Here is a 26902-nt window from a genome sequence, read left to right on the forward strand (position 1 = left end):
ACTCCATGTGACTGAGGTTCTTATAAACAAACAGTCAGACTTCCCTATGGTCCAGTGGGTAAGAGTCTGTCTTCCAATTCAGGAGACGTGGGTTCAATCCCTGGTTGGGGGACTAAGATCCCACACGCCATGGGACAATTAAGTCCAAGTCCCACAACTAGAGAAAGCCTGTGTGCCTCAACTAAGGCCCAGTGCCACCAAAAACAAACAAGCAAACAAACATCAAAACCCCCTAAACACAGAAACCACCAGCTAGAAATAACAACAAAAACAGATAAGTTATTTCATCTCTCTAACCCTCAATTTCTTCATCTGCAACTGGGAGATTATAACCCCTACATCATAGGGTTGTTGTAAAGATTAAATAACATAGTACATGTAGAATTCTTAGCACAGGAAAATAACTGTATATAATGACATAAAAATTATACAGTTTTTATTTATCCAAATATAAAAAATTTGTTGAAGGTCTATGTACCAGGCAGTGGAATACAGTCGTGACCAAAAATCTCTACCTGTGATGGAGCGTCTGGAGGGGCAGGGGTTGAGGTGGGGGGGCAAGAAACAAACAAATGTAAATAGATAATGTCAGGTAGTGTATGTGCTATCAACAAAATTAGAGCAGGGTAAAGGAAGAGAGGGTTTCCCAGGTGGCTCAGTGGTAAAGAACCCACCTGCCAATGCAGGAGATGCAGGAGACGTGGGTTCAACCCTGGGTCAGCAAGGTCCCCTGGAGGAGGAAATGGCAACTCACTCCAATATTCTTGCCTGGAAAATTCCACGGACAGGGGAGCCTGGAGGGCTATATAGTCCACGGGGTCGCAAAGAGTCAGACATGACTGAGCATGCGCACAAAGGAATAGAGAATGGAGTGTGAAGAGGTTCTATTTTGACAGGACGGTTGAGAAAACTCTGTCCAAGGAATGAAGTGAAAAAACACCTAGAAGAGTGGAGTTCTCGGCAGAGGAAACAGCGCGTGCAGAGATCCTGGGGTGGGGAGTACTCCAAGGGTATGTTCAAGGAACAGCCAAATGGCGGCATCCCGGGGGCAGAGGAAGCCAGGGAAGTAGGGTTGGAAATCAGATTGGAAAGTTTTTCTTTCAGCATATAAAAGCTCTGTCTTTGTGTATCCCAGGACCTCAGAGGCGCCCATCGTGGAGGGAAGGCCAGGACACGCCCTCCTACATGAGTAAGCTCCTTCTAGCATCTTAAGGGAGAAGGCAATGGCAACCGATTCCAGTACTCTTGCCTGGAAAATCCCATGGACAGAGGAGCCTGGTAGGCTGCACTCCATGGGGTCGCTAGGAGTCGGACACGACTGAAGTGACTCAGCAGCAGCATCTTAAGATTTAGGATGTCAGAAGGTACCTCTGTCTCCTCTTGTAGCAGAAGATATCTCAAAATGGAGCTTCCTAGGCCATTTGCCTTTCCCCTGCTGGCCACCAGAAGTATCTTTCGATCCTCAGTGGTCATTCCAAACCAGTCCTCTAATTGCCCTTGTCTGGGTCCATGGGAATTACTCAGAATTGTTTGAAGTCAGGGAGTCAGCCACACTCTGAGTCACCCCTTATTCTAGGGGAGGCAGCCAGGAAGCAGCTGGGTCTTAGGGAAGGTTTGATTTAGTGCTATGGGATTCACTGACAGAGCCCTGCCCATACTTGGGGGTAACCCTATCTCACCCCTGCAGGCTGGGGAGTCCATGTTCTGTAGAAAGGCATCCCAAACACGACCTGATTCTTCCCTCCCCCAGCAAAGGTTGTTCCTTGTTGCTAATCACAGCAGAAGATTCTTTTCATGGCCCGTCCCTGCAGAGGGGGGTTCTGGCAATAGCAGCCAGTGTTAGGAACGAATGCACCCTTTCTTGTCCTATTACCCTGTCCTCTGAATCTGTAATCCATCTGGAAGTCTATCTAGCTTTTTTTTTTTTTTTTGACTTCCATAAATGCAGTAGTACAGTTTGCATTATTATTTATTGACAATCTCATTTAGGTGTTTAAATTACATTTAAAAATAAACTCAGAACCAAAGAGGTGAGGGGAAAAGAACAAACTAATGAATTGCCTTTTATTGGGGCTTTATTTAAATGTCACATTCAGGACACGAGATGGAGAAGAGTCAGTTGCCCATACAGTTGGAATCCAGCTTCCTCAGGCTGGATATATTTTCAGGGAGATTTTAGGGCAGCTGCAAATATTAGCAAACACAGTGTCAGCAAAAGGGCTGTATCTCGCCTGGCCCCTTTATTCTGAATGCCATCATTATGAGAAGGTACGGACTGACGCCCTGGCTCTAAACATTTTTCCTCTGAGGTTGGTGGGAAAGGAAAATGTACACAGTGGAGAGGGGGGAATCTATTGACATTTTACTCAGAAATGTCCTGGCTGACTTGACTTTTCTTTTTTTTTTATAACAGTGTGTTTAGCTATCACTTTATCTCCTATGAAGAATGATTTTAAGATTCCACTCAGGATTTCTCTAGCCCAGTTATTCTTAGCAACCTGGCACCTATAGCCACTACCATGTCACAAAATGACAACAAGCAGATATTTTGGAGATGGTTAGACAGGGATAATTACAGCTCTCATTGACCTGCCCTCACACAGCCCCTCGAGGTGTTGATGGCTCCTTGGCCAGCCCTGGTAAATTCTATAGCTGTGTACCTTCCTCAGAGCTGGCCCAGGTAGGGATATAAATAGGACGAAGAACAGTTTAGCTCAGTTCATGGATTCCTGAGAGATTCACAAGCCACTATTCTTAGAAATTAGGGTATTTCTGACCTTTTGAGATCTAGGTCATGAACAGAAATGACTCTGCACTACCAGAAACAGTCACTTCATGGCAAAAGGCGAAGGCCATCTGTGTTTTAGGAAGGACCGTGGACCCAAACTGCCACTTCTTGGAGTTCATGTAGCTAAACAGTGAGGACTTTAACTCATAGGAATCTTGGGAGCTGATGACATAGATACTGCTGTTCAGTCGCTCAGTCATGTCCAACTCTTTGCAGTCCCATGGACTACAGCACACCAGGCTTCTCTGATGAAATAATTAGTAGTGAAAATTAGACGTCTTTGAAAGGAGCCGCTCCCAGACCATATGGCAGCAGCTTACCTTCCCCCTTTTACAAGCTGCACTCAGAAAGACATGGGAAAAGAAGGATTTAAAATAATCGGAGATACATACTCTGGGTATGTGCCTTCTTATTTGTAGAATTTAACATCAGCCAAGTACAACTGTCCTCTTCATGGGGAATTTTGACTCTACCCTGTTGATGGCTTAATTTCCCTTTTTGACCATACAAGCTCAGCCACCACCTAACACTATTCCTGAACTATCCTGATACTCAATAAACTTTGCGGCCACATGATGGTTTAGAAAGAACATGAACAACTGGAATTAGAGAGGTCCATATTTGAATCTTGGTTCTGCCATGTACATAGGTACTTAGGTACTCGTCTAAATGCAGCTATTTAATGTCTTGAGATCTCAGTTTATTCCTCTGTTAAACAACAAAAACACTAACCTCAGTGTATCAGCCTGCTAGGGCTGCCATAGTGAAACACTACAGGCTGTGTGGTGTGAACAGCAGAAACCAATATTCTCACGGTTTTGGAGGCTGAAAGTCCAAATTAAGGTGCTGCCAGGTTGGTTTCTGGAGGGGCCTCTCTCCTTGGCAGGAGGATGGCCTCCTTCTGTGTTCTCACGTGGCCTTTCCTCTGTGCACACGTAGAGAGAGATCTGGAATCTCTTTCTCTACTTATAAAGACACGGGTCCTATTGCATTGGAGCCCCACCGTCATGACTTCATGTAACCCTAATTAGCTTTGTAAAGTCCTTATCCCCAAATACAGCCCTGTTGGGGCTTAGGACTTCAACATATGAATTTCAGAGGGACAGAGTTCAGTCTACAACACTGAAACACCGTCACAAGCACTACTTCAGATCGCGTACATACAGGCCCTAGCCTTGTTCCTAGTGCGTAGCAAGTGCTCAGGGAATATTGGTTCCCTTCCTTCCTCCCTCTGTCACTCCCCTCCCTAGGAGGTCACTTTCTTCTTTACCATGAGGAGCATCCCTGGGCGCTCTCCTGTCTGAGAATTCTCTTTCCCACCCAGAGGGCTGCACCAAGCCTGCTCCTTCTCTAAGACCCTACACTGACACCTGAAGACATATTCTTTCTCCTGGGAATTTGGATTGAGATTCAGATGTATTTTCCTGCTGAGGGCAAGAAATCCACTCTATAAGAAATCTACAGAATGAGGTTGGTGATGATATTAATACGTACGTAACACATTGAGAGTTCGATGTGAACCAGGTGCTGTTTGAAGAGTTTCCTACATAGTGACTCACTTACCACAACCTTACTACTACTCATTACTGCAACCCTATGAGAGAGACATGCTCATCATTCCTCGTTTTACAGGTGAGGAAGTTCAGGTGGGAGAGCTTTAGTACTTTGCCCAGGGTCACATAGCTATCAAGTCGCTTCCCTGGGGACTCTGTGGCAAAAAATCTACCTACCAGTGCAGAGGAGACACAAGGTCCATCCCTGGGTCGGGAAGATCCCCTGGAGGAGGGCACAGCAAACCACTCCAGTATTCTTGCCTGGAGAATCCCACGGACAGAGGAGCCTGGTGGGCTATAGTCCATACAGTCACAAAGACCTGGACACCACTGAAGCGACTTAGCATGCACGCACCAGATCTGTTAGGCTCTAACAGACTATGCTTTTGAGTTTATCAATCGCATTTTAAAGACTACAGAGAGCCTTTCTTTCTCTCTTTCATTCCTCTCTCCCTCCCTCCTCCTTCCCTTCCTTTTCTCCTCTCTTCTCTTTCTTTCCTTCTTTTTTAATGACTCTGTTTCATTACAAAGTTTAAAATGGTTGAAATCAAAATGAAGAAGCTCTCCAGAAAAATAGTGTAAACTTTTTTTTCCCTCTCCTGGGTAATAGATGGCTTTCAGCAGTAAGAGGAGGGTAAACTCTTCCTTGGCAGTGTGCTCCATGGAGCCTATGGTGATGACTCGTGTGTGTGTGTGTGTGTGTGTGTGTGTGTGTGTGTGTGTGTGCACACGTGCACGCGTGCACATGTCAGTGTGGGAGGAAAACTGTGTGTTCTCATCAAGCCTGAAAGGCTGAAAGACAAGGCGGGGGCCGAGAGCAGGGGGGAAAGTCAGCAAGCTGAGACCGGTGAATATGACCAGGAACTTTGCACCTTTAAGACATGATTCAAAGTGTGTTTGTGATCTAAGGTGAAATTAGTAGAGAATAATGAATACATTGAAATAGGCAAGATACTTAATGGTGCCTAGGTTTTATTCTTCTTAAAACTTGCTGAAAATAGTGCAAATGTGTGTGAATTAATTACCTTTCTCAAGTGTACTTGATTAATATATATTGCTATTGTATCAAATTTTAAAGAGTAAACAGTTGGCTGCATCTTATACATTTTCTTTGGAAAAACTAGTGATCAGCCTAGAGTGAGGCTGCCTGGTATAAATGACCCTTGCTGATACCATGGCCCATGTGGTCAACTGCAGTTGCCAGGGGAGCTGGCACAGTGTCCCAGAGGACAGATTTATCTTTCTCCTCTCAGCTTGAAAGAACACATCCCCAAAATCTTTGAAATTCTTTCCAGAAGGAAATAACAAGGCAATAATTCATTTGTGACCTTGGTTGATGGGCATGGATCTGGGGGCCCTCTCTTCTTTGACTTAAGTCAGAGGATGATCCCTTTGGAAGGCAGGGAGCATTTTCCTGAGAGGTGGATAAAAGAAAAGAAGTGGGGCAATAATATGGTGGCCAGGTTTGGTGGCCAGCGATCGGGGTATATCAAGAATGAGAGAGCTGAGATATGAGGAAAGATGATGAAACAGAGACAGTATGTAACATAAAGGGTGCAAGTATGGTGGGCCTTGAAAAGAGACTGGAAAAACAGGTATCTTGCACTTTCGTCCTACTCATGCATCCACAAAGGTCTCCTGTTATGTTCAGTTCAATTCAGTTGCTGTCTTGTCCAACTCTTTATGACCCCATTGTCTGCAGCATGCCAGGCCTCCCTGTCCACCACCAACTCCCGGAATTACTCAAACTCATGTCCATTGAGTCGACGATGCCATACAACCATTTCATCCTCTGTTGTCCCCTTCTCCTCCCACCTTCAATCATTCCCAGCATCAGGGTCTTTTCAAATGAGTCAGTTCTTCGAATTAGGTGGCCACGGTATTGGAGTTTCAGCTTCAACATCAGTCCTTCCAATGAACACTCAGGACTGATTCCCTTTAGGATGGACTGGTTGGATCTCCCTGCAGTCCAAGGGACTCTCAAGAGTCTTCTCCAACACCACAGTTCAAAAGCATCAATTCTTCGGCACTCAGCTTTCTTTATAGTCCAACTCTCACATCCATTCATGACCACAGGAAAAACCACAGCCTTGACTAGACAGACCTTGTTGACAAAGTGATGTCTCTGCTTTTGAATATGCTATCTAGGTTGGTCATAACTTTCCTTCCAAGGAATAAGTGTCTTTTAATTTCATGGCTGCAATCACCATCTGCAGTGATTTTAGCATAGCCAATAAAGCAAAAGTAGATATTTTTCTGGAACTCTCTTGCTTTTTCAATGATCCAGAGGATGTTGGCAATTTGATCTCTGGTTCCTCTGCCGTTTCTAAAACCAGCTTGAACATCTCAAAGTTCATGGTGCACATATTGTTGAAGCCTGGCTTGGAGAACTTTGAGCATTACTTCGCTAGCGTGTGAGATGAGTGCAATTATGAGGTAGTTTGAGCATTCTTTTGCACTGCCTTTCTTTGGAATTGGAATGAAAACTGACCTTTTCTGGTCCTGTGGCCACTGCTGAGTTTTCCAAATTTGCTGGCATATTGAGTGTAGCACTTTCATAGCACCATCTTTCAGGATTTGAAATAGCTCAACTGGAATTCTATTACCTCCACTAGCTTTGTTCGTAGTGACGCTTCCTAAGGCCCACTTGACTTTGTATTCCAGGATGTCTGGCTCTAGGTGAGTGATCACACCATCATGATTATCTGGGTCATGAAGATCTTTTTTGTATAGTCTTTCTGTGTATTCTTGCCACCTCTTCTGTTATGTTAGCATTATTTATTTGAGTATGGTGTGACTTTCTCCCTTTAGTCACCATGGGGAGATCTGAGCTTTAGAGTCACTTTTTGGGAATTCCCTGGTGGTCCAGTGGTTAGGGTGCAGCACTTTCACTGTCAAGGGTGCAGATCCAATCCCTGGTTGGGGAACGAAGACTAAGATACCACAAGCTGAATGGCATGCTCCCTCCGCCCCCTGCCAAAAAAGGGCACTTTTCTTCCCCATGAAGTCCACAGAGATGCAACCAGGAGGGAAGGGCTCAGTCTTCTATGCCAGAAATGGTTCTTCCAGAGCAGATTCCACGATGTTATTAATATCTCTAAAATGAGAGCTCATAATATCACAGCCACCACAGTGCCCTATCCAGAGGATGCCATTCACACTGCAGACTATTTGAGCTCCTGGAATCCTGTATGCTGTGCATGAGGCTGTACGTGACAGTTCTGCAGTCACATAGCTTTTTAAAAAGTCACTAGATAACACAAAGTCCGTATTCCAGTTAACTTCCTAATTTGTTTTCATTGATAAGAAGCTCTGAATGTGTACTACCATTAAAAAACTCTTAAAGTTGGTTGTTCTAAAATATTCTTTCCTCCTCTGCTAACTTAATATTTTTTGTAGGTGTTAATAATCTAGGCTTATTTATGATTACTTTTGTTGTAACTCAACAGTTCTGAATTGGAGGTGGCCAGGCATAAAATAATTACTTGGGAAATGTTTTCAAAATATACTTACCCAATATATCAACAGAAAGATGGATAAGCAAATTGTGACCCAGACCCACATATACATACACACATTATATTTATAATTCTATTTATAGGAAGTTTGAGAACCTGCAGAACTAGTCTATGGTAGTAGAAGTTAATTTTGAGAGGTGATACTGACTGAAAAGTCACTTAAGGGAAGTTTTTGTGGTGATGGACATTTTCTATATCCTGATTTGGGTGGTTTTCACATGGACATATCTGCGTGAAAAAGTCAAGTTGTATGTACATTTTTATGGAGTATGGATTATATCAATAAAATACTGCCTAAAATATTATATATATATATAGATATGTATATATGCACCAAATGAAGTCTCTCTACCCTAGACCATGGGGATAAGATGAATGAGATGTGGGGAGCAGGGATTACAGAGGATGTGTATTTTGAAAAAGCTTCTCTTTTCTCTTTTCCTCTATTACGGTAAACTGCCAAATATCCTCTTAGGAACTGAAATTAGACTTAGGATAAAAGCAAACATTCTCTCTCTACTTATATATGACTTTACATTTTGTAGAATGCCCCTAGTGGTTGTCAGACTTCTCCTAAGAGAGCCTGCTCACTTTCCAGGTTTCTTTGATTGGGGAACTTATTTCGTTTTGCTTTTCAATGGTTTTAAAGGTACAAAATTAATAAATTAATGAGAAACACCTCGGAGGCGGGAGGAATCACGGTGGCCCATGAGATTTGGCCTTTATTTGTAGTTTAAATTGGGTTTAGAACCAATTGAAAGATTTGGGAACATATGTAATATTGACAAGTTGCTAAAATTACAAAGTTTGAAATAAATGTGTAGTGATGTGTTTGGAGCTTATCCCATCAACCAAGCTCCTAGTCACTCTGATGCATACTGAAGAGACTCAAGTATAATGAAGACTTAGGCAATGGGTTGCTTTTTTCTCTTAGGAAAGAAACTTGTGACTACTTTTATATATTTATCTAGAGAATGAAAGTTTTTTTAAACCACTTTGTGGGCTTTTAAATTACTAAGGCTTTTTTTTTTTTTTAGAAACAAAATTATTTAACATAAAGATGAGTCCATAGGAGTAGTACTAAATTTTATTTGGTGGTTTTCTGTTTTGCCATTGAACACCCAGCAACATTCTTAACATTTATTTGGATTCTGAAGGCAGTGTGAAAACAGTCCTTTCCCCAAGACGTCCTGCCTTTATCATTTAGCTTCCTCCATAGGCATGCCATCTGCCGAGAGGAATGTATATTCATCCTACTTCAGACTGGGAAAGACTTCAGAGATGAACTCCTTCAACCAAGCTCCAAAGTTCATGTCACACTTCAAATTCACAATCAAACTCAGGCCTACAGGTGAAGTGGCTTGCTCAGGATCACCCAGGTACAACTGCTGTCTACATACAAGTCTTTTCTCTTCTACACAACAGTCTCAGCATGTTGTGCTCCAGGGTTCGGTAACAAAGTGACTTTTGAGCAAAAATACACAAATGCCACCTCTTTTCCTTGAAACCCCAAGAGAGCCTGTAGGCATTTCCTTATCTTTGATCTTAATCCTGTCCTGGTTAAATTTTACAGAGTTTGTAAGTTTGCATTTTGGGGCCAGACACAGCAGGGTCCATTATCATAGTATACTTGCTGTGTGATCCTTGGTGAGACAGATAATGTCTTCACACCTCACTTTCCTCATCTTACAAATGAGGATAATAGTACATGAACCCACGAAGTGCTTTCCACACTTTTTGGTGGACAATAAGGCACTCCCTAATTTTCTTTGGAAATCCAGCAAGTCCATATTGAAAGTATCCAGCTATTTCTTGGAAGTTGGAGAAACTGATCTTAACTCTCTTCAGCCTTTTTCCTTCCATCCCTTAGGGTCTTCTCTGCTTCTTTGTAGTTTTGGATACGGGCAAAAGCTCAGAGAAGTCACATGACCACAGATTTGTGCCTGATGACTACAGGAGACTCTTCCCCAAGAGCCCAGGAATTTCTCTGGGTTGTGGGACACGGAAGGAATTTGGAACGACATCCTCAGTGGCAATTCTCCGAGGACCCTATTCAACCTCGGAAAGGTTGCTCGAGTAAGACCACAGACTAAGGCATCATTTTTGCAATGCCAAGGACCACAGAAAAACAGGCAAATCCTTTAATTTTTACAGCTACGGAGGCCAAGGCTTTCAGGAACGGGGACACTCCTCGGCCGGTGACGGCAGGGCAGGTCCGAAAACCCGGGCTCCTGGGCCTGGCTCCGAGAGCCTGGTTCGTCTTACCAGCTGCGTCTCATTAACTCCACCTCCGAAAATGCTAAGGAAGTTTCCTCCCAATGCCTACGCCGGCTGGGTGGGGCGATTCTGTGGCAAGGAAAGAACCGGGAAAACGATTCTAACTCCTTGGGTACACTAATTCCTTGGGTATACTAACTCCTTGGGTACACTAACTGTGCGATTCCCGGAGGAGCGGGTGAGGGGTGGTTTAGACGCCAGGTTTGGTACCCAGAGGTTCCAGGAGTCCTAGACAGATAACTTAAAGGATTGCCTACTCTGGAAAGTCACCCCTCCTTTCTCCGGGTCTGTTTTCCCTGTGCAGTGACTGCGTGGGGACATCCTGCTTGGAGGGGTCCCCCGAATAAGGTGGGGCGCTCTAGGTCGGGGTGGGCCAGTCCCCGTCGCGGCCCCGCCTCTGCAGGTTGCGGAGTTCTTGGGGCGATTTTTCCTGCCCCACTCCCGCGCCCCGCCCGGGAGAGGCGCTAGGTGGGGTTGCTGTGGTCCCTTCGTTTTCCCCACTCCCCTCGCCTCTTACTCCAGGGGAGTCTCACCGCGTCCTCCCTGCTCAGCCCTCACCTTTGAAAACCTTCTCCCAAAGCCACCACATTTATAAAAGTGCGCGACTTCTCCCGGGCCTGCAGAAGGAGCTCCGGCAGCCCGGCATTCCTCGGATTCCAGCGCTGTGACGTCCCCAAGGACGCGCGCCCGGGGCTCGGGAGCCGGGGCTCCCCTTCCCGCGCCGCCCCCCTGCGCCCCCGCCCGCCCCGCCGCATTCCTCCCCGCCCCCGGCGCGCGCCCCGCGCCCCCCCCACCTCGCGCCGCCGAGCCGGGCCCGGGGGTGGGGGAGCGGCGGCCGCCGGCGCCTGCTCCGTCCCCTCCCACTCGCCAGGCCCCTTCCTCCCTCCTCTGGCGGCCGCTCGCGTTTCCTGCCGCTCTGGCGCTCCCGGCCCCTGAAAGTTCGTCCCAACTTTTCTCACCCCGGGCAGGGCGCGACGGGCGCAGTCCGCGGGCAGGTTGCTGCGCTCGTGCTCGCTCCGCCGCCTGCCCTCCGGGCGCCGGTCCTCGGCGAGCAGCCGCCACTCCGTGGCCCCTGGCGGCGCGTCCCCTGCCACCTCGGCCAGCCTCCCCGTCCCGGCTCCCTCTCTGGCGGGACAGCCCCGCGCCGGGGTGGCTCTCCTTTCCCCCCTTCTCCGGGCGCCCCCGCACCAACTCTCGCGCCGGGATCGCAGCGGAAACCTCCCTCCCCTTTCGCCTCCTCCGGCTCCTTCCCTCCGCCCCTCCTCCGCCAGCCACTGGAATCAATTCCTTGGGGGGACTTGGGGCTCCGCCGCCCGCGGAGGGCAGCCTTTCGGCGCGGGACTCCGGGGTTCCGACGGGGCCATGTAAGCAGGTAAGCGGCGTCTGGGGCGGGGAGTCGGGCCCCAGGTTGGGGGCCGCCCTGGGCTCTCCGGGCGCCTTGCCGATGACTTGGGCAAACGCTGGCCACGCCGACTTGGGATCGGCGGCCCGGGACGCCTGGCAGGGCAGCCGGAGCGCGAGGGGCCGGGCAGCTGAACTTGTTAAGTGGCGGTGGGAGCCGCCCGCTAATGCGCACGGCTTGGAGTTACGATGAAAGGTGTGCGCTGTCTGCAGAGTGGACGGTGAAACTCACACTCTCGCCCCCTCCTCCCCACTGCTGTTTTCTTTTGGGAAACCACAGAGGGCCTAGTGAGGGCAGCTGAGATACGCAGACGGCGGGGGCCGGAGGATGGAAGCCAAAGACGTCGCTGCCTCTCAAGTTGGAGGGGGTCCCCCGCCGCGACCCTCCTCTGTTCCACACCCCTCCCCCGCCCCCGGTCCCCCCCCCACTACGTAGGACACAGGATCTTGAGAGGGAGAAATTTCCATGCCCTTCCACTAGGCCACAGCCTTGCCACCAAACTCCTGGGCTTCTTGGCCCCTACTTGGGTGGTCAGCCGACTCACAGGGAGACCCTCTGGCCCCGTAATTTCAGAGCAGGTCTCCACCTCGAACGCCCCAAATTCTGAGTATTAACAAGTTCCAAGGGTGGTGTTCAGACACCGTCTCCCCTTTCTCCTGGCATGACCCCTACTTCTGGGCTTTTAACGCTCTGAAGGGGTTTTTCACCTTTTTGAGGAGCAGTGAGGGAGCGCTGCCCTGACCCCCACTTTCCTTCCCACTTCCTCCAGGTCCCCTCACCCCTACCCCACCCCTCCCTACAGCTTAAGGCAGGTTGTGGGCTTTGGCCTTCAGTCCGTCCAGGGGCTGGCTGTTGCTGGGTCTTTGTGAAGGTGAGGAATTTCCAGACCGGCTGTGGATGGGTTACAGGGTTTCCACCAAGGTGTGAATTTCTTCAAGTGGGTTAGTTCGTTGGCCCATTCATTCAACAAACCTAGTATGGCAGTTTCTCCCCCTGGGCTAGGAATTGGGGATACAAAGATGCTAACACAGGATGTAACTGCAGCCTGCCGGAGGAAACCCACTGGCTGATCTGCAAGTAGAGTGTACTGAGAGGGCCTGGGACGGCTTGGTCCAGAGGAGAGGGGGCCAGGTGTGCGCTGAGTCCGGAGAGTTGAGGTGTTGCTCACCTAGAGGACTGATTAGGAAAGTGCCTTCCAGGGGGGAGGAAAGAACTTGTGCAAAGTAAGAGTCATCCAAAATACGGGTGCAAGGAGATCATACCTAGTAGAGAGCTGGGGACTGAAGGGGGATTTATGGCTTGGTTGGTTCAGTGTAGCCAGGACAGCTTATTATTTATTTATTTTTTTTTTAAAATATCAGATATTAAACTGGAAGCACTTAGGAACCAAGTAGCTTCCAGCGGCGCACACATCCCTCTCTTTAGATGCCTGATGCTGGATCTGCAACAAGCAGTGGTTGGGGGACCATCTGTATTTTCATTGAGACTAATTGGCTCATGCTCATGCCTGGTTTCAGCAGAATGGTACTGATTCCCTTTCAAAGGGCCACCTGACAGCAATAGGTGATAATACCGCAGCTTACAGAACCTTGCATTGAAGTCGCCTTATCTTTTGGTGATGGCGTTAAAAGCATGTGCCTTGGGAATGATAGCCTTAACGAGTGGAAGCTGGAGAGCACAGATGCCCTTTCGCCTAATCTGACTGGGCGTCTGTGCTGTGCAGAGTGAGTTTGTGTGTGTGTCACTGTGTTGTTGTAGTATTCTCCACTTTCCCACATCATCACGGCATCAGCACCGTTGGAGGAATGACTTTTCCTTCCTCTGAAACTTTATGAAAAGCTGAATGCCTTCTAGCAGATTGTTGTCGCCTCCTGGTCCAGGATTCAGCAGATCCTGCCTAGAAAGCTTTTTATAGCGCAGGAGCCTCCTATGCGTGGTTTGCCGCTCAAGGGTGCCTCTTCACTGGGCTGAAGTGGCGGTGTAGTATTATGCATAGTGGCTGCGTCCTGGCCGAGGTGGCGGAAGTCCAGCTCTCGGTGACCTCACACCAGTACATGCCAGTGTAAAGAGCACACTGACTTCCTACAGTGCTGGGTAGGAAGTTGCCTCAACCTCCCCCAACCGCCCCCCCCCCCCGCAAAAAAAAGAAAAAAACAAAAACACACCTTTCTTTATCTCAAGAACAGCCCCTGGACAACGGCTTTCCTGAAGGTATAGGACCTTCATGAGAGAAACGGCTCAAGAGAAACTCTTGCTATTCCCAGGTACCGGTCCATCCTCCATCATTGGCTTAAACATATACTTGTTACTATTAACACTTTAGATATTCAGGTTTGTGTGGGCCTTGTGGAACAGACAGCTATAATGGAAAGAGCATTTAGACTATTTTCATGTGGAGGACCCTTAAAAAAAATCAGAGAGAGATTAGGATGTTTGGGAGAATTCTTACTTGTCCTGAATGGATGAGCCAGAAGTTGACAACTATGAGAACTTTCCCCCCTAGTGCCTTCCCTCCTTATTAAGGGTTTCTGTTTTGGGCTTCAGGGATGCGAACATATACCCTTGGATTGCACCTTGTCCCCCACCTGGGTTCCGTATTCTTATCCTTTGTCACCTGCAATCCTGCATTCGGACTTCTTCAGTCACCAGATGCTGTGCATTTTTTGAACTCATTCTAAGCCTCAGTGCAGTGTGCCTTGTTAGCGATAAGGCAAGGGAAAGAGATAAGATGAAATCTTTAGCCAATTCAATTATTGCTGCTGTGCTGCTTGAAAAAGAATGAGGGAAAACAAGCACGTTTTGGTGGAGAAGAGGTTAAAATTGATGTCTAAAATAAGATTCTGTGGTCTCCCCTTACTGATTTAATTTACCCTTCCCCCCGCCTGAGCCCCAGGGAGGGCTTATTGAATGGTTCAAGGGGTGTGTGTAGCAAATTCAGCAGCTTTTCTGGCCTGTTGGTGTGCTGGAGCCGGAGATCCAGGGTTGGGAGTTCAAGATATAGCTCAGTTTGTGTCCCAGCTCTGCCGTCTTTTAGCTGTGATGTTGACTGAACTTTGCAGCCCTTCCGAGTCTCCATTCCTTCATCTTTAAGGTGGGGGCGGTAGTTGTTAGCATGCCAGGATACTTGTGGAGAATTGTGCGTAATGCCCTGTGCCCCTCTGCTAGCGGGGCCTCTCTCACACTGAGTAGGTGTTGGGTCAAGGATGGCTATTTATATGTTCCAGGAGTTATATGTGGCCATGAATGTGCTCTTTGTGTGTCACTTTTTCCCCGGCAGCCTGAACTCACATGTGTGCCAACATACACATAAGTCGTTGTCTTTGACCTTTTTTTTTTTTTTTTCAGTCTGTTGGCTCAAAGCAAACGTGTTGGCTGGCAGCTGCTAGCCCCTCATGTAGAAGGAGGGTGTGAGTTGCAGGACCAGGCCGTAGGTTAGTTTAGGGAGGGAAAGTCATGTAGACAAGGGCAGCAAAAGGGATCCTTTCCTCCATATACTGCTTCCTATAATGAGAGTCTAGTGCTAATACAAGGATCCTTGCCTTTCTAATGTTGAAATCCAGTGAATTAAATGATGTTAGAATAAATCCGCCTGCCTTTAACAAGAATGCAAAAGGTAGCCGATTGGCACAAATGAGTCTCTGCAGCCTTGCTCTCCTTCTTTGAAGCTCAGGTCTAAGGAGTCAGTTGCAACGCGCCTCTCAGGTCCTGCCAGCTTCAGGTCGCTTGAACTTTAATGTTGCCTTTCATCCGAGAAGCCTGAAGTATTTGGCAAACATTAACTCACTGATCTTCATGTCAACCTCCCAGCAGGAGGGGCTGTTAGAAGAAAAGAACAACTCCTAAAACGTCAGGAGGACAGGTGTTTAGTAACTGTTCCAGAAGCCGAATGGATTGTTAGAGCCAAAAATTGATTGAGGATCCGACATGATGTAGGATTGCAAACAGGTCCCAAGTGAAAGAAGACCCCTTTGAAGAGTAGAGGGAGAAAGTTCAGGAAAATGTAGATCAGGCGGTGGTTTTTGCAGTGGAAAGAGAGAGGAAATCGCATTGCTAGGACCAGCCTTTGCCTTTGCTGTGTATTGCATGCATGCTGATTATGAAAAGAAATAATCTCTGAATTATTTATAATTTTGAATGAGAGGATATGATGCAGTTCTTGTGGATGAGGATTTAGAGTAGCTGAGGTAAAAGGTAAGTGACTAAGTACCTTTTTGTGGGATAGGAGTGGTTCTGTGTCCAAGTTGGATTATAAATGGCATATGAACATTGTTTCAATTTCCTTTCCCTTTTTCCTGTTGGTTCCATATGCCTTGGCTTGGTTTTGTTTCACTCTCCACTCAAGCTTTTGCTGGACTTGTTTTATGGTCTTTGCTACTGGAGAAAAAAACACATTGTGGCCAGGCTTGGATCAAGCTTGTATGTAAAATCTGGTATGTGGCTGATTTGGCTTAGTTCCTGAGGGGACTCCATTAGGCCCAGCTCAAGGATTTCATCCTGAGCCTGGTCAGTTAGCTTGACCCAGAAATCTGTTTCATTTCCAGAGGTCCTGTAAACCCCAGGCGGCCATCCCATCAGTGCTTGATGCTGGTCAACTGGGGGGTGACTGGTGAGAAAAGGAGGAAAAGTGTGGCATGACATCCTCTGTGAAGCTGAGCATCCCCTTCACATTTGTGATGTCTGAGATTTTAGTACTGACCCATATTCCTAAGTCGGGGAGCTTTACCGTGAGGGCTGCTGACTTGATCTCCTTCGGCTTCACTGTTGAAAACTTGCAAAAGTTCCCGATGTTTGTCTTTGTGTAAAGTGTATCCTTTTCCAGCACTTCATTTCCTCAGGTCTTTGGGTTCCTCAGGTCTTTGGGAATCTGTCTCCCAGGATTTCTTTCTTTCATACTCCATTCCCTTCAGGTAATTGGGACATTAGCTAAGGAGGCGGTGAGCCTCAGAATCACCTGGAGGGCTCATTAAACACTGTTTGCTGGTATTATCCCCCATGCCCAACCCAGCTTCTGATTCTATAGGTCTGGGATGGGCATTGACAATTTGCATTCTTAAGACACTCTCAGGTGATGCTAATACTCCTGGTCCTTGGTCCAGCATTTCGAGAATGGCTGAGCCATTTTGGTCCATCCGTCCTTGTCAGCCTTGCGTGGTAGTCACTTAAGTTTTTCACTGCAGTGGTTTGAATGATTCTGGTTCTGGTAGTTTTGGAGCTCTGGAGAGGCTGGGAGTCACTTAATGGTAACTTATTCCTAGCTAGGCCCATGGAGAGCATAAATTAGATGCTTCCATTTTAATGGATTTGCTTGCTGCCCTCTCCCATCTGACCCCACCGCTCAGTTCTAAACAGTTTGGTGTATCTGGTACTTCTCTCTGTCTGCTTATCCGCTATACATGCCCAATTCTACCTGTCTCAAATTGAACTCATTAGTTTCTTGCCACAAAAGCTGCTGCCTCTGTATTTCCTGTCTTAGTGACATGAATTGAGTTAGCTGCTGAAGCCAGGCACTTGGAGTTCCCTACAGCATGTCACTCTTTGTTAGCACCCAGCGCCCCCGCCCCCGCCCCTCAACCCCCCATAACAAACCCAATTAGTCCTTAGATCCTTTGAGTTTGTGTCTGTAAAGTATCCTTGATTTGTTCCTTTCCCTCCAACACCACTGCCTCTTGGGATTGTTCAAGAGCTTCAAAGGCTGCCTTTCACATTCTCTTCATCTGTTCTCTTAAAGAGCTTTTTAAAACACAAACCTTTTATAGTATTTAAATTCTTACTGTGCTTCTTAGTACCTGTGTGATAAGGCTTCCTTACCCTGACTACCTTTGAATTCCCATCTGCCGTTCTTCTTGTCTCTATATGCGAGGGCCCTAAGACCCTAAGGGTGATGTGTAATCCCCTCTCCTTTATTCCTTACATTCCGACCCAGACTGACCTGTTCCCCTTGGCTGCCTGCTTAGCCCCTGCACCTTCAGCTAAAGCTTTTCCTGCCCTGACACTCCTTCCCACCGCCAGTTAGGCATTCCTTTCTTTAAAGTTCCAGAACACTTTGCAGTTAGCTCTATTGGTAATTTCTGTCTCACCATATTATTTATGTTTACCTCCCTGTCTCCTCTACTAAGTTATAAGCTTCTCCTGGCAGGATTTACATTTTATTTGGTTCAGAATCTCTGCCCTATGTGGAGGTTGGCTAGAAAGAGCCACGGCTTACCTTTACTGCTGCTGACTCTATCCCAGTGTTCTTAGCACTTTCTATTATGTCTTTCAACAACCCTGTAAAGTAGGTACTATTATTATTGCTGCTATGCAGAGAATGAAGTGGAGTTGACTTTTTATAAAGAAGTGAGTAAAGAATCCATGAATGAATGCATTTCTGAAATGCTGACCTGGAGGTTTAGAGCCCAGTTTGGTGTGGAATTTATTGTTTATTCTTTAATAGGAGGTGTGGTGCGCTGGGAAGATTATATCATGTTAATGACTGTATGTGATTTTCAAAGTTAAACAGATATCAGTGCTGTTTATGATACACATCTTATTTGTTCCTTTGAGGAGGCGAATCACATCTCTGAGCTGTTTTCTCAAGCTACTGAGACTCTGGCTCTTATTATTGTTTTGTTTTACTTGGTTACTTTCAAACATGTAGTTATTTTCTTTCTCAATTTTTCAAACCTAGGAAACCTTGCAGATCAAGGGAGTGTAAATATCACACAAAAATTAGTAAGTAGGAACATTTGGGACTTAAGGCATAAAACAAAATTGTTTTCACAAGTTTAGAGGTAGTATTGATTAGAATATGTTTAATTTCATTTCTGTGCATTATTTTCTTTAGTTCCTTAGATTAATGAGGAAAAGGCAAATCACTCATTATTCAACCTCTGAGTTACTAGTCTTTAAAATGGAAAAGAGTGAAACCCTCCATGACATTGTCATAGTGGATACCAACCTGTCCTTAACCAAGATATCCTGTTCGACGTGGTGGTGTTGCTTAGCTGCTCAGTCATGTCCAACTCTTTGCGACCCCCATGGACTGTAGCCCGCCAGGCTCCTCTGTCCATGGGATTTCCCAGACAGGAATACTGGAGTGGGTTGCCATTTCCTTCTTCAGGGGATCTTCCCGACCCAGGGATCAAACCCGTGTCTCCTGCTTGGCAGGTAGATTCTTTACCACTGAGCCACCTGGGTTCTACATATAGAACCATGTAATAAGCAGCACTGATATCACTGATGTTATCCCCCAAATCATGAGATGGGCTTTAGTCATTATTTCAGTTCTCAAGTAAAAGGAATTAAGGCAGATTTCATAGTCATGAAAGTGAGTTTGTTATGAATTACATGTACATACTATGTATACCTGAGCTTGATCCTTTAAGGTTCTCCACGAATAACACCCCCCGCACCGCCCCCCCCCCCCCCCAACAATGTTCCTCTGATTTCTTCGGCTTTATGTCCTGCTCTTCACCAGGGTTCTGCCACGCTGCAGCTGTTTCCTGAACAGGTCCCAGGAATCCTAGAGTTCAGCCATCCTAACCTGTCAAAAGCATCCTCAAAGGTCCACCGTAAACACCACTCCCCTGGACAACCTTCCTGATCTCACCCCCCACCCCCGGACTGGGCCCCTCTGCCACTTTTTAAAAAAACATGTTCTTTATTTGGCTCTATCAGGTCTTAGTTGCCTCAGGTGGGATCTAGCTCCCTGGCCGGGGATTGAACCTGGGCCCCCCCTGAGCTATCTGTGTTGGGAACGTGGTGTCTTAGCTGCTGGACCACCAGGAAAGTCTCCCCTCTGCCACTTCATCTTGGCATTGACTTCTCTGTGCTCTGTGTCCTGGTTAACCTGTCTCATCCCTCTCTTGACCTGCCAGCTGCCCAGGAGCTGCCACTGGCCTCACTGCTCTCCACGCCCCTCTTCCTCCCTGGCACAGACTGCCCCAGATGGTTGCTTCTCTTCTGCTGCTGGTCACCTGTTCCTGTTCATTCGGGTCTGCCTCCTGCTTGCCCCGGGGATCCCCTCTGAGGCTACCCCTTTTCTCTCCATGACAACAGTTCCTTCAGGAAAGACAGTTATCTCCACCTCTCTTTATCACCTGTCTTGCTGCTGCCAGTGCGGAGACCAGTCCACCCTCTACACTTCAGAGTCTTGTTTTAAACACATCTGGGACTTCCCTAGGGGTCCAATGGGTAAGACTGCCCTTCCGCTGAATGGAGGGTAGAGGGATGCAGGTTTCATCCTTGGTTGGAAACTAAGATCCCACGTGCTGTGCGGTGCAGCCCCCCCAAAACAAAAAAAAAAACACGTCTGAATTTTCCTTCTCTTGCTTGAAATCTATTTCGCCATTTGATACTGTTCAGAGATACATACACCAGTAATAAAAGTGAAGTTGGACCTTGAACAGTGTGTGCATTGGTGGGAGGGCACCAACCCCTTACACGTTTGAAACTTCTCACGTAATACAGACTTCTGTACCGCCCCCCCACCCCCATATCTGTGGTTCCACATTCATGGATTCAACAAATGCAGATCAGGTAGTGCTGTAGGTACTTACTATTGAGAACAATCCAAGTATAAGTGGACCCAGGTAGTTCAGATCACGTTCAAGGGTTAACCGGGTAAAGAAATACCAGAAAGACAATAAACCCCAAATACAGGGGACGAGGTGGTAGTGAAGGTGAGGCAAGAAGTGTAGTGTTCTTTTATTCCCTAAGCTGAGTGGTGGGAACATGTATGTTTACTATGTCCTCTTGTGTGTCTAACGTACTCAATTTTAACAATACCCAAAACTGCCCAAGGTCAAGTGCAGACTTAGCTGAGCCTTCCAGGCTCTGCATGCATAGCTCTTGTTTCCACCTAACCTAACTGCTAGCCTGGGCTGGAAACATTTCTCAGGGTTGAAACATTGTGGCTTTGACTCATGTCTACTGTTACTCTTCCATGGATTCCTTTTCCCATCTGGTCACATACTAATTTCTTCTGTTCTGTGTCTTCTTAGATGTTTTGTCCGACATCCCTTTTTTACCATTTGGAAGAGTTCATTGTCACCTGGTCGGTCTTCTTTTGGTCTCCTCATTCTTTACTGATACGCATCACATTAAAGTATAGCTGTTTGTTCATCTATCTCCCCACAGTTTTGAGCTCTTAGGGGACATGTTTTGTTGATTTATTTATCTTTGGGTTCTTGGCACCTGCTACAAAGTAGATATTCAATAAGTGCTTGGAATTTTTGAGTCATAGATGTAAGATTAGGGTTTTTAATTGGAAGTAATTTTTTTTTTAAAGCGTGTCCAAAAAAACTTCAAAGCAAATTGAAGGAAGGAATATCTTGTGGATTCAGTATCAGAAATGTAGACTGTAGACTGAATTGATTTATACATGTGTGTGATAAGTCACTTCAGTTGTGTCTGACTCTTTGCAACCCTGTGGACTGCAGCTTGCCAGGCTCCTCTGTCCATGGGATTTTCCAGGCAAGAATACTGGAGCTGTCATGACAGTAGTGGGTTGTCATGCTCTCATCCAGGGGATCTTCCCAACCCAGGGATCCATTTATACATGGATTTCTTAACTCAAACCCATGATTAGTTTTAGACATTATTTCTTCTGCTTTTCCCATTTACCTGATGGTGACAGGGGATAGTGTAATTGTTTTGGCTTGTTCTTTTTGTTTAGTCCTTTCCCTCCATGGTCATGGACTGTGCTGGTGCTTCCTGTAGCAGTGTCTGAGAGTCTGTGTGAGTCTAGGTATGGAAGTACATCTGGGCGGTGAAGTAGTACCGCTTGTTGTGAGGGAGACTTCTGCCATCAATGCTACTTGCTCTGGGATAGAGCAGCAACACATCCTTGTAGAGGAGAGGCAGCAGAGTTTATTTTTGCGGCAGACATGTCCCACTGCAGAGCTATAATAACCATAATGAAGGAGGATTATGCTGTATTAGGTTTATGAAGGGTGTACTGGTCTGTTACCAGGGTCAGTGGTGACAGCTCAAGCCAGCAATTAGGTTTCATTAAAGACTCCAGCAGGCAATTAGCATTCGTTTCTGCCAATGAAATCCTATGATCTATTAAGCATATTCTTTTTCATTAGACATTTTGTAAACTGTGCTTTACATGACAGAGGTACACTTTTTTCTTTTTTAAGACATACACACGTCTCCAAATTATCATTTGAAAAATGGGCTTTTAGACTCCCTCTGTTTAATGGCAACCCACTCTAGTATTCTTGCCTGGAGAATCCCAGGGACGGAGGAGCCTAGTGAGCTGCCGTCTGTGGGGTCGCACAGAGTCGGACATGACTGAAGCGACTTAGCAGCAGCAGCAGCAGCAGCAGCATGCTAACATTCTGGGTGGATTGTGCTGTTTTAAAGTCTGTATATTTTTAAACGTTCATACAGATTCTTTTATTCAAAGGAAAGGAATTTGTTATGGAATATTATATAATTATGTGATTTATGAGGGGCAAACAGTGTGACTGATGTGAAATGAATTATAATAAAACTCTAAAATAATGAAATGACACCTACCAGTTTTAATTATATTCTCTAGAAAATTAATGTTTTACTTAAGAGGCATCTAAAAATAAAGGCTGGGAAGGATGATTTGTGCTGTGTTTCAGCTGAGCAGCTGTTTGGTTGTTTTGAAAATGAGGCTTATTTTCCAAGGGGTGGGTTTGGTACAAGTGAATGTTTGATGTAGCTTCATCCTTAGGCACGCGTTTAGGCATTTAAACTTTGCCTGTGAGTATGATGTGATGTTTACACTTACTACATCATTAAAAGAAATTTCCTCCCTCCTCTCTTTCTACCTATTCCCGTCCTTTCTCCTCGCTTCTTTCTTCTTCCCTCCCTTCCTTCTTTTGTAATACATTGCCTTCATGTGGAGGACTCTGATAGGTTAGCTGGGGCTTCCCTGGTGGCTCAGTGGTAAAAAATCTGCCTCCAATGCAGGAGACATGGGCTTGATCCCTGGGTTGGGAAGATCTCCTGGAGGAGGAAATGGCAACCCACTCCAGTATTCTTGCCTGGAAAATCCCATGGACAGAGGAGCCTGGTGGGGCTACAGTCCATAGGGTTGCAAGGAGTTAGACACGACGGAAGTGACTGAGCACAGCACACAGATAGGTTAATTACTGTGTGTGTATCAGGGATGATGAAAGGGAGAACTGCAGAGTACAGCCTGTCAAGCTGGAAACTCGGTGTAAAGGTCTGTACAGATGTCTATTTCCATGAGTTACTTAGGCTATCTTCCTGCTGTTTGATTCTCTTGATTCACTTATCATTTTTCTCGTTTGTGACAGAATGGTAATAGCGGGTGAGCATAGCAGCTTGAGAAGGAAGCTGCTGAGAAGCTACTGGAGAAGGAAATGGCAACCCACTCCTGTATTCTTGGCTAGAGAATTCCATGGACAAAGGGGCGTGGCAGGCTACAGTCCATGGGGTCACAAAGAGTCAGACACATCTGAGCAACTGTCACTCACTCACTCACAGCAGCTTGAAATCTGTGTACATGAGCATATTAAAGACTCCAAGAAGTCTTGCAATAAACAAAAAATAGGTTGAATTTATTTAAGGACTTTTTTTAAAGTCAATTTTATGGAACATGTAATCTCAAGGGACATAAATATTATATAAAATACTCCCTAGGAAAATCTCAGTTTAGAAGGTGGCTGTAATAGAGAAGGCTTGTTTGTTGTCTTTAAGAAACCCCATGTCTAAATTAGAGAGTATAATGACTTAGATTATTAACACAAATAAATAAACATTAAAAGTCTTTGTAAGCAGACTAGGCTAACTTTATACTTTTTATTAGTTGAATTTTGGTGCGGGGAGTGGCGATCGGGGGAGAGGCACAGAACAAGAGCAAGTTTAAAATATCAAGACTTTATTTGCAAACCAACTTTCAAGGAAAGTTGTAGGAATAGTAAACATCTAATTTTATGTATTTGTAATACATAAAGAAGAGTAATGTGCCAATTGGATTTGAGGCACTACAGCAACCTCACCCTTCAAAGAAAGATCCAGGTATCTTTACTAATCCGTCTAGTTGAGGCCAGAAGCTGTGATTAATATATACACTACCAAAAAATCTTGATTCTCTAAATTTTGGCAGCCAGCCATTTCCCCCACTCCCAGCCCTTATCATTTTGCCTAAAGAAAGCAGTCTGGCTTAGGAGGTATAAACCGTTGAGGGCTGTAGAAATGTCACTGCAATTATTTTATTAATAGCTGCCAGTGTGGCAGTTGTTTTGTGTAACTGGGCATTTAACACAGATGCTGTGACTATCACATGACCAGTTTTTCTCTTCCATGGCCTTTTTATTATCTCTAGCTAATTTGCTCATTATTTCCTTCAGTTTTCCCCACTTTCATTCCTGACCTTTTACGAAGTGGAACTTTCTGTGTGGAAACCCCTTTTCCTCTACAACCTTTCAATTCATAACAATCTTATGAAAGAGAAGTTATTTTTATCTATAGTTTATCTTTGAGACATATAAAAGAGGTTATTAGCTAACGAATCACAACTACCAAGTGGAAGAAGTGGATTTGAGCTCATTCCACAGCCCAAGTGCTGAACTGCAACCCTAGGAGGTCAGGGACATCTGTTCTTCCTGCCTTCCTCTTTCTTTCCTTTCATCCATTTGTTTAATAAATGTATTTTGATGTTTTTGAAGGTGGGGATGTTTTTCTGAGGTCTTAATCTTTAAAAGACTCAGCAACCATTCAGGTAGCCACTAGGCACATGAGACCAGATGGCATTTGAAATGTGACTAGTTTGAGTTGCGATGTGCTGTGTTAAGTACACGCCAGATTATTGCAGAATTAGTACAACAACAAAAAACAATGTTACGTATTTCATTGTAATTTTAAAAAATTGATTACTTCTTGAAATTTCAGATCTACTGAGTTGAATACAATCTGTTATTAAAATTAATATCTTGTGTTCTGTTTTGCTCTTTAAATGTGACTACTGGTAAATTTTAAATGACCTATGCGGCTTGCATTTGTGGTCCACATTATGTTTTGAGGACATAATGAATCCTTGAGGACAGGACTGGTACAGATGGTTATCCAACTAAGCTTGGGAAACCTAACCCCTGAGTGATGCCTCAGGACTGAGGGAACAGTGGATGCAGATGAAAATTAGAAATAGTTTTTGGTGATGGTGAAAAGCAAACTTGATGGTGCCTTAGGATGACCGGCAGAGAGAGGCTAATATTAGCTGGCATTTGTTTACTACTTACCACGAGCAAGTACTTGTCAAGCACAGAGTATCTTTTCTATCCTTATAACAACTCTGTGAAATAAGTGCTCTCACTGGCTTATTTTATAGATGAGAAACCTCAGGCTTAAAATGGCTAAGGCACAAGATCCTACACTAAATACTAGTAAATACTAGTATACTGTGTAAATGCACAGTAAATACTAGTTTACTGTGTAACACCATTGGCATGCAAATTCAAGTACATAAATGATGGAACTCAGTGTCAAATCCGGGCATGAATCCAGCACGTGTACTTGTAACCCTTCTGCATCACTGCCTCTCAAAGGCAAAAGAGAAAACATTACCTGGAATCAATCAGTAACAGTTCCTTGATTCATTCAGTGCCTAGGAAGGACACACATTCCTCTCTGCAGCCCTGGCTGCGGTCATCTTTGAGTTAGGGAATGCAGTACAACCATTGATGGCATCAAGTTATCAAGAAATGGTGAAGTTATGCTTAGTTTGCTCTCTTTACTAATCCAGGGTTGTCTTAATTAGAAAGGTATTTACCAGAAGTTGATTTTAGAAACTTTTAAGTGTGCTTCAGATTGCTTTTAACTGAGAGATATTGATGTATCTCATAGCAAGTACAGATTTTGTAAATATAATTATTAGATCTTTTTCCTTAGTATAGCTATAATACTTTTCAAAAATTGGTAAAAGTGTATTTTACAAATCTATTTAATTTTTTAGCCTTTGTTCTTATGTAAACATATTTTTGTAGTTTTATATAAATGCCCTTGCAAATATGCATGTTTTTCATCTTTCTTACTGTCTTAATAATGAATGTTATATATCTGCATATAATTGACATACTGTGAGTTCCTTTTTTTATTGTTGAAAATATTTATATTTCTTGCTATCTCATGAAAGAATATAGTGAGAATCTTCACATTAACAGTTTTTTTGAAAGTCTTTCCTGAATTTGTTACAACATTGCTTGTTTTATATATTTCGGGTTTTTGGCCCTGAGGCATGTGGGATCTTAACTCCCTGACCAGGGTTCAAACCCCAGCCCCTAGCACTGCGAGGCAAAGTCTTAACCCGTAGACCACCAGGGAAGCCCCACATTAACAGGTTTTAAAACTTAACTGCTGAATTTGTTTGATAAATTTCTGTGAGTAACAGTACTTGTTCTAATAAACATGATTCTTGAATCATACAAACGTAGTGGAATTTCAAACAGGTCATAAATAAATTTGGAGGCAGCACAACTTATTTTCTGGGTAAGTGATGTCTTTTCAGATCTTGCTTTTGCACAGTGTTTGATGACTAGAAAGTGGATCATCCCTGAAAATAACTCTTGCTTTTGTCTGTTTTTTGTTTTGTTTTTTGACAATTCCCTTCCTTGTAGTCTGACAAAAGAATTTAATCAACCCTGAATTCTTGCTTTCTAAAACCAATTAACCTTTCACACTAGATTCACTTTTTAGCCTAATTGTTCACTAATCTTTATATCATTTAATGCAGAAAAAAGTGTGTTGGATAGAATTACTTCTGTTATAATTATGATCTGTATATATATATATATATATATATATATATATATATTATATAAGTGAAAGTCGCTCAGTCATGTCCGACTCTTTGTGTCTGAGCCACCAGGGAAGCCCAAGTATATTAGAATGGGTAGCCTACGCCTTCTCCAGTGGATCTTCTCTACCCAGGAATCAAACCAGAGTCTCCTGCATTGCAGGTGGATTCATTACCAGCCGAGCTACCAGGGAAGCCCTATGTTGATATAAAGGTAGCATTTAAAAGGGAATTAAAGATATATAAGGACCTGCTTTATCGATAAAAATAATCATAAACTTGTTACATCATTCTAAGTTAATTTCTGGTGCTTGTTGGCTTGCCTTATTTTATATAAATGTCTTTGGTAAATGCCTTTTAGTTTCATCTTCTATTTTCTCACAAACATTTCTCAAATATGTTTTCCTATATCAGCTACTCTATACCTTGCCATATTTTCATGACTGTTGTATTAGTTTTTGATATGGTAACAAAAGAGGTTCTAGCATCTCAGTGGCTTATGACAACATTTATTCCCTGTCTGTGTGATGTGAGTGCTGCGGTGTGCTGTGGCTCCTGGTGGCTTGACGGGGCCTTGGTACCACTCCA

General features: G+C 44.8%; 1 protein-coding gene across 2 annotated transcripts in view; it reads left to right on the top strand.

Moving 5' to 3' along the window:
• Positions 1-11074: 11074 nt before the first annotated feature.
• PTPN14 (protein tyrosine phosphatase non-receptor type 14) overlaps positions 11075-26902 on the top strand; it is a 187848-nt gene continuing 172020 nt past the window's right edge. The window contains exon 1 of one of the 2 annotated variants that reach the window (XM_052653613.1): positions 11075-11508. The gene's annotated coding sequence lies outside the window, so the exon portion shown is untranslated. Of the gene's footprint in view, positions 11509-13738; positions 13803-26902 lie in introns of those variants that run through there. The other variant, XM_052653614.1, reaches the window with a different exon arrangement.

Source organism: Budorcas taxicolor, chromosome 16, assembly GCF_023091745.1.
Source record: "Budorcas taxicolor isolate Tak-1 chromosome 16, Takin1.1, whole genome shotgun sequence".
Taxonomy (NCBI): domain Eukaryota; kingdom Metazoa; phylum Chordata; class Mammalia; order Artiodactyla; family Bovidae; genus Budorcas; species Budorcas taxicolor.